Source organism: Culex pipiens, chromosome 1 (genome assembly GCF_016801865.2).
Source record: "Culex pipiens pallens isolate TS chromosome 1, TS_CPP_V2, whole genome shotgun sequence".
Classification (NCBI taxonomy): domain Eukaryota; kingdom Metazoa; phylum Arthropoda; class Insecta; order Diptera; family Culicidae; genus Culex; species Culex pipiens.
The window spans coordinates 71359205-71366746 of NC_068937.1; the positions used below are offsets into that span (position 1 = coordinate 71359205).

General features: G+C 32.2%; 1 long non-coding RNA gene across 1 annotated transcript in view; it reads right to left on the bottom strand.

The window, feature by feature from the left end:
* The window catches only part of LOC128093188 (uncharacterized), a 17086-nt gene extending 10539 nt beyond the window's left edge, over positions 1 to 6547 (bottom strand). The window contains exon 1 of the long non-coding RNA XR_008212310.1: positions 2711 to 6547. This is a non-coding gene — a long non-coding RNA (uncharacterized LOC128093188). The remainder of the gene's footprint in view (positions 1 to 2710) is intronic.
* Positions 6548 to 7542: the final 995 nt, after the last annotated feature.

The window sequence follows — 7542 nt, forward strand, 5'->3', positions numbered from 1 at the left end:
AAACATTTTAAAAGGGCGTAATATTGAATGTTTGGCCCTTTTGAAATGTTAGTCTTGATTTGAAAATATTGTATTCGAAAAGATCGGAAAATTTCACAAATGATTCATATATTAACATTGAAAATCGGACCATTAGTTGCTGAGATATTGACAATAAAAAATGGTGGGCTGTTTGGGTGAGACTTAGAAAACATCAATTTTCCTGTTTTAAAACCTTTGCATTGCAATATCTCAGCAACTAAAGGTCGTATCAACAAAGTCTGAAGAAGCAAAATATAGAGAATTTTAAAAAATGAAAAACTGCGACTATTTTCAAAAAAGTCACCTAAAAATGGCTATAACTTGTAAACGGTGCACTTTATCAAAATTTCACTAAAGTACTTTTTGATTGCAAATTTGATTTTACATCGAAAAATGAAGTTGAAAAATTTTTGCGACCAAAATTTCGATTTTTTGAAAAAATTGGTATTGATTAAAAAATTCATAACTCGGTCAATGATTTTTTGCACAACCTGGAAATTTCTGAAAAGTTGGCATTTTATGTCCTCTAAAACATATCAAAAAATAAAAAAAATTAAAAATAGTGTTTTTTTGCAAATCAAGTTTTAGTGATAAAAAGTTAAATAAAAAAATCACCAAATTTTTTTTACCGTGTATCATTTTTTTTAGTGTAGTCCGTATCCATACCTACAACTTTGCCGAAGACACCAAATCGATCAAAAAATTCCTTCAAAAGATACCGATTTTTGAATTTTCATACATCATTTTTGTATGGACAGCTGCCAACTTTGTATGGAAAATTATATGGACAAACTAATGATGCAAAATGGCTTCTTTAGGCATACCGAAGGCACCAAAAAAGTTTCAGTCGGATTGAAAAATACAAAAAATAATCGAATGACCGAAATCCTAGAGAACTGCTCTGAGTTTTACTGGTTTCAGAATGTGAAGTCATTATTTTTATAAAAATATGTACCCCTGGAGCGATAAAAAAGATTGTTTACATCGTTAGAAAAAAGTGTTCCGAATTTGTAGATTTCAAGGGTCGAAGTTTTTCTTCAAAAACTTGATATAAAACGATAAAATTTGCAGTTGTTCGATACAGCATTCGAAAGATCGCAAAAACAGCTTTCAAATGAAGGTAAAAGCGAATCATTTCAATGTTCAATTATCGATTTTCTATGATTTTTGAATTGTTTGCTATAGTTTTTAATTTTAGGCTTATTTAATAAAAATAAATTTTACTAGAAAATCACATTATATCATTAAATTAATTTGTTTTATTAAAATACAATTGAAAAACAGTCTATATAAAACTTATATCTTCTTACTGTGTATAACGCTTTCTAAAGCAACCAAATTATTACAGAAAAAAATATCTGGAAACATCACAACTTGTTATAATACTTTTATGTTTTTGAATGATATTTTTCGCCCATATTTTTACAGGAAAAAAATGAACTGGTCGGGATAATTTTATGTTTATGGATGATATTTTTCCGCACCATAGCATGATAATTTGAAGTTTCCAACACGAACTTAAGTTGATAATTTTTTGATATGCGTAGAGTAAATTATGTTCGCGTTTATGTTTGATTACCCGGGCAGAAAGTTGCATCTTGGAAAAATCTACCCATGTTCGTAAAAACACGAACAAGTCAAGTTCACCCCAGGGTATGGTTAAGAGATAACCGAACATGGCCACGAACATAAATTGTTCGAGGCGTATCTGCGAAAAATCTTGTTGAGTTTATTTGACCAACAATGCCACATCAAGTTGAGTTTATAGTAGCAAACAACTGAAATCTTCCAAAAATCATATCAAGTTCATAAAGTAGATTTTGATCCCAAAAATAATTTTATTGGTTTTTAATGCACCCCGCCACAATTCAGACCCCCCCCCCTTCTTCCTCTTCACAAATATGAGTAATATTGCAGGTATATACGCACTTACATCAAAACAAGATTTTTCAAAGTTGAAAAAATATTTTACTTTAAAAACTCATTAAAAAATTGTGGAGAAAGCGTTGAATTGCCAAAATGTCACAATAATTTTCCAAATCACGAAAAATCCAAAGTCCCTATTTCCATTTTTTTTAATTAAAAATAAATGTTTATGAAAATATTCCTAAAATTGCATAAGTCCAAAAATCCACAAAAAATTTCAAAAAGCCTGGTAATGTTTCTTATCAAAATATTTTTTCAAAATGTTGAAAATTTTTCAACTGGCTGAGAGCAAAAATTTCGCAAAGTCCTGAAAATCTAATAAATTCTACCAAAAATCTTGTCGTGATAAGGATCCCGTAAATTTTCTAAGTGCCGGAACGATTTTTGTAGGGGGTATATCAATAATTATTAAAAACCGACTCTCGAATTTCAAAATTTCAATGAAGACGTTTTGTTAGGGACATTATTTTAGGAACAAACTGATGTTTTTGTAAAAATCGGACGAAAATTTCCTGTAATTTCGACGAATTTTCCGAAATTTTGGTTCAAAGCAAAAATAAACATCAAAATAATTTGTCATGTTTCCAAACTCCCAAAAATTTTCTAAGTCCCAAATTTTTTTTTGGTTTCCCCATCTCGAAAAATTTCTAAGTGTTGAAAATATTTTACTGGCCGAAAGCCATAATTTTGCTAAGTCCAAAAAATCAAATAAATTCTACCAAAAATCTTGTCGTGATATGGATCCCGTAAATTTTCTAAGTACCCGGGCAGAAAGTTACATCTTCCTGAAAACTTGTCATGTTCGCAAAAACACAAACATGTCAAGTACCTGTTAACTTCCAGTTAAGAGTTAATCAAACATAAACGCGAACATAATTTACTCTACGCATATCAAAAAATTATCAACTTAAGTTCGTGTTGGAAACTTCAAATTATCATGCTATGGTGCGGAAAAATATCATCCATAAACATAAAATTATCCCGACCAGTTCATTTTTTTCCTGGAAAAATATGGGGCGAAAAATATCATACAAAAACATAAAAGTTTCATAACAAGTTGTGATGTTTCCAGATATTTTTTTTTCTGTAATAATTTGGTTGCTTTAGAAAGCGTAATACACAGTAAGAAAATATAAGTTTCATATAGACTGTTTTTCAATTGTATTTAAATAAAACAAATTAATTTAATGATATAATGTGATTTTCTAGTAAAATTTATTTTTATTGAATAAGCCTAAAATTAAAAACTCTAGCAAACAAACTGCTGGAAGACTAAACATAATGACAATCTAAATTTTTTTTAATATTTGTATACAGTCATCCCTCATATTCGGAACAGTTTACAGATCGGCCAATGTTCAAAAAATCATAGAAAATCGATAATTGAACATAATGATTCGCTTTTACCTTCATTTGAAAGCTGTTTTTGCGATCTTTCGAATGCTGTATTGAACAACTGCAAATTTTAACATTTTATATCAAGTTTTTGAAGAAAAACTTTGACCCTTGAAATCCACAAATTCGGAACACTTTTTTCTTACGATGTAAACAATCTTTTTTATCGCTCCTGGGGTACATATTGAAAAAAAAAGTGACTTCACATTCTGAAACCAATAAAACTCATGCTTAGTAATGTTTTATGAATGGTCTGCTAACTTTTTTTGTGAAAATATCACACAATTATGGAACAGGCAATTTGGAAGCAGCGTTTTGCTGCTCTGAATAAAATGGTCTCGAAATGCAGTTTTTTGTTTAAAAGTTCTACTTATATTAATGAAATAGCAAAAGAATGTCCAAATAAAGGTACACAGAAAAGATGCATTTGGCATGCTTTTGACAAATTATCACAAAAGTGTTCCGAATTTGTGGGTGTTCCGAATATGTGGGATGACTGTATCATTTGCCGTATAATTCGAATTAATTCAAAGTTTAGTGTGAATAAGTAAGGCTGGTACAAATTTTATTTAAAGTTTTTGTCACTTCTCCCTTCGAAGTTTGCCCGAAAAATCAGGGGGCAGCAAAAAATTACATCCAAAATTGCATACTACTAACAATATTAAAACAAATCAAACTTTTTGTAAAGCCAAGTCAAAGAAAAAGCTTCGAAAATCTGTACAATTGAACTAAACAAATCAATAATGCACTAATTTATTTGCATTAGCCGCTGAAAATTTTCCTGAAATTCTAGCAAACCTATTTGAAAGTGTAGAAATTTGTAAATATTGTCAAGGCGGAAGCGTTACAACTGGGCAACGTGGCTCGGTCTTATACAAACATTTAAATTTATAAAATTCCCAAACAAAAAAAAAATAAACAAAAATATGGTCTTTAAAGGAAAGAATAAAAAAAATATATGCAATCCTTATCAATAAATAATTTATTTTCAGAATTTTATATCAATCTGTCAAAAGTCAATAATGTGTATTCAAAATCAGCATAAATAACAGAATGAAAAACTGAACTTTGCTAAACAAACATTGAAATGTTTGAAAGAATTTCTAAACTGAAGTGATAGGTTCACTTTGAAATAATAATTCTCGTACATACCTTGTTAATCCTCATCCAATCCATCCAGAGAGCATATGATTGCAGCACAATTCATTTTTGCAGCTGATTGGTCAAAGTAAACAAAATTCTAGAAGCCGAATGTCCAGAAAATGCCCGTTAGTAGATCTGTAAAAGAAAATAAAACACAAAGCATCAATTCTCAAACAAAATTTATGGAATAATTAAAAATTCAATAGTAAACAAAGAAAAAGAAAACAAGCAATACTTATCTGAGTTTTAAAAATCGTCGAAAAATATTTGTCGGCTTGACTAGTAGAAACAACATCTGTAGCCGCTTCAGGTGGACTCATCCTCCTCCGTGAAACTGCTTTCGAGCCACTCAATTGAATCACCTCCTCCGGAATCACAAGAGGAAGGTTCATCCTTCTGTCGCTGACACTCCAAAACGATAGAAACAATGTCACAGTGTCACGTCCAGTCCCCAATCACCACCATGATGCAGAAACGTAAACAATCACACGCACACTCGCGAAAACACACGGATCAAATACGGTTTCCCCACAAATCGCGATTCTGATGACGCGACGACAAAAACCAAAACAAATCGACACTGCTGTTTTCCTCCACCGAAAACTGTCAAAATCGCCAAAATCATTCCGGCGTTGATCCACGTCTTAACATCACCGGCAGGAGGAGGAGGAGGAACGATGAAAAGCGGCATGTAGGCAGGAGGATTTCGCTAACGTAATTTTTTTTTCCACAAACATTTCGCAACTCTCACATAAAACGACACCAACGAACGCACATTCCCACGGCCAAAATACGCACTTACAACCCGCGGCGATTCGCAGGCTGTTGTTAATCAGTGGAAAACTACTGCACCAAAAACGTAAACAAACCCTTGTCCTTGTCCTGGCGAATCCGCCAAAATCCTTTCCTCGTTAATCCACAGCAGCATCTTGAGCAAGAGGATTACTTTTCTGGGGCAGCGGCTTGGCCGAAACTTTCCTTGCACCCGTCAACACGGAGCGAAACTTTTTCTTCGCCCCCCAGCCACAAAAACACAAACAATCACTTAACCACAACATATCACGGTCTCGAACACCACGGAACGAACGAACACACACTACCTCGGCCACAGAACGTACTCACAACCCGCGGCGATTCGCGGACTATAATTCATCCGCGGAAAACTACTGCGCGAAAACGTAAACAAACCAGCCCGCCACGAACGCAAAAGCTGTCTGTCTGCCGATTGCCGATTCCTGTCAAGACAGGTCGCGCGCGTTGCGTGCGAGCAGTGAACGAAAGAAGAGAGAAGAGAGAGAGAGAGCGAGCGCGTGGGCTCATTTTTGCGCTTTGCGATGAAATTTTATATGCGGTAAAATACTTTTTAATGTGATTAGTTTAACTAGTGTATTTGAAGTAAATTAAAGTGAAAAAAAAATTCAATAAAAATGTCCATTAACAAAACTGCCATTTTAGGTAAGTCCCGCTTGAAAAAAATTTAATTTTATAAATCATCTCATAATCCAGGGTTTTCAAAAATATTCTAAGTGTCGGAAAAGTGAAATTTTGTCGAGGAGTGAAAATTTTGCTAAGTCCAACAAAAACAAGATAAAACTAGAAAATATCATCTCATGATAAAGAGGTCGAAATTTTTTCTAAGTCCCAAAATAATTTGGCTTTCGAAATTCTGCTAAGTCCAGCAAAATCAAGATAAAACAAAATAATATCATTGCATGATAAAGATTTCGAAATTTTTTCTAAGTCCCAAAATAATTTGGCTTTCGAAATTTTTCTAAGTCCAGCAAAAACATGATAAAACAAAATTATATCATCTCATGATAAAGAGGTCAATTTTTTTTCTAAGTCCCAAAATAATTCGGCTTTCGATTTTTTTCTAAGTCCGGTAATATCATGAGAAAATGAAAATTTATCAACTGATGATAAAAGGTCTACAAACATAGAAAGGAACATAGATTTCGGCGCGCATTTTAAGAGTTTTTGGAACAAATATCAAACATGCCATGATATCAAAAACAACTCAAGTTATTTTTTTGTTCGTCCCATGATGCGACTTTCTGCCCGGGTACCGGAACGATTTTTGTAGGGGGTATATCAATAATTATTAAAAACCAACTTTCGAATTTCAAAATTTCAATGAAGACGTTTTGTTAGGGACATTATTTTAGGAGCAAACTGATGTTTTTGTAAAAATCGGACAAAAATTTCCTGTAATTTCGATGATTTTTCCGAAATTTTGGTTCAAAGCAAAAATAAACATCAAAACAATTTATCATGTTTCCAAACTCCCAAAAAATTTCTAAGTCCCAAATTTTTTTTTCAGTTTCCTGTTCTCGAAAATTTTCTAAGTGTTGAAAATATTTTACTGGCCGAAAGCCAAAATTTGGTTAAGTCCAAAAAATCAAATAAATTCTACCAAAAATCTTGTCGTGATATGGATCCCGTATATTTTCTAAGTGCCGGAACGATTTTTGTAGGGGGTATATCAATAATTATTAAAAACCAACTTTCGAATTTCAAAATTTCAATGAAGACGTTTTGTTAGGGACATTATTTTAGGAACAAACTGATGTTTTTGTAAAAATCGGACAAAAATTTCCTGAAATTTCGTCGATTTTTCTGAAATTTTGGTTCAAAGCAAAAAAAAAACATCAAAATAATTTATCATGTTTCCAAACTCCCGAAAATTTTCTAAGTCCCAAAAAAATGCTTTTTCTGTAAAAAGTAAAGAATTAAAAAATATACGCAAAAATTTCAAAGTCCAGCATAAATAAAATCAAACTTTAAAATATCAGCTCATGAAAATTATTCTAAGTGTCGGAAATTGAAAATTATGTCAGTGACTGCTAATTTTTCTAAGTCCAGCATAAATTTGAAATAAAGTCAAAATAATCATTTCATGATGTTCGGGTAAAATTTTGGAAAAAATAAAATTTTCGAAATTTTTGCTAAGTCCAAAAAAACTACCACTAACAGCTCAATATCAACTGTAGATAATGCAGTATGATCATGGAATATACTTTCCATGATACGCAGTCGGTTTCAAAAGTCGTCATAACT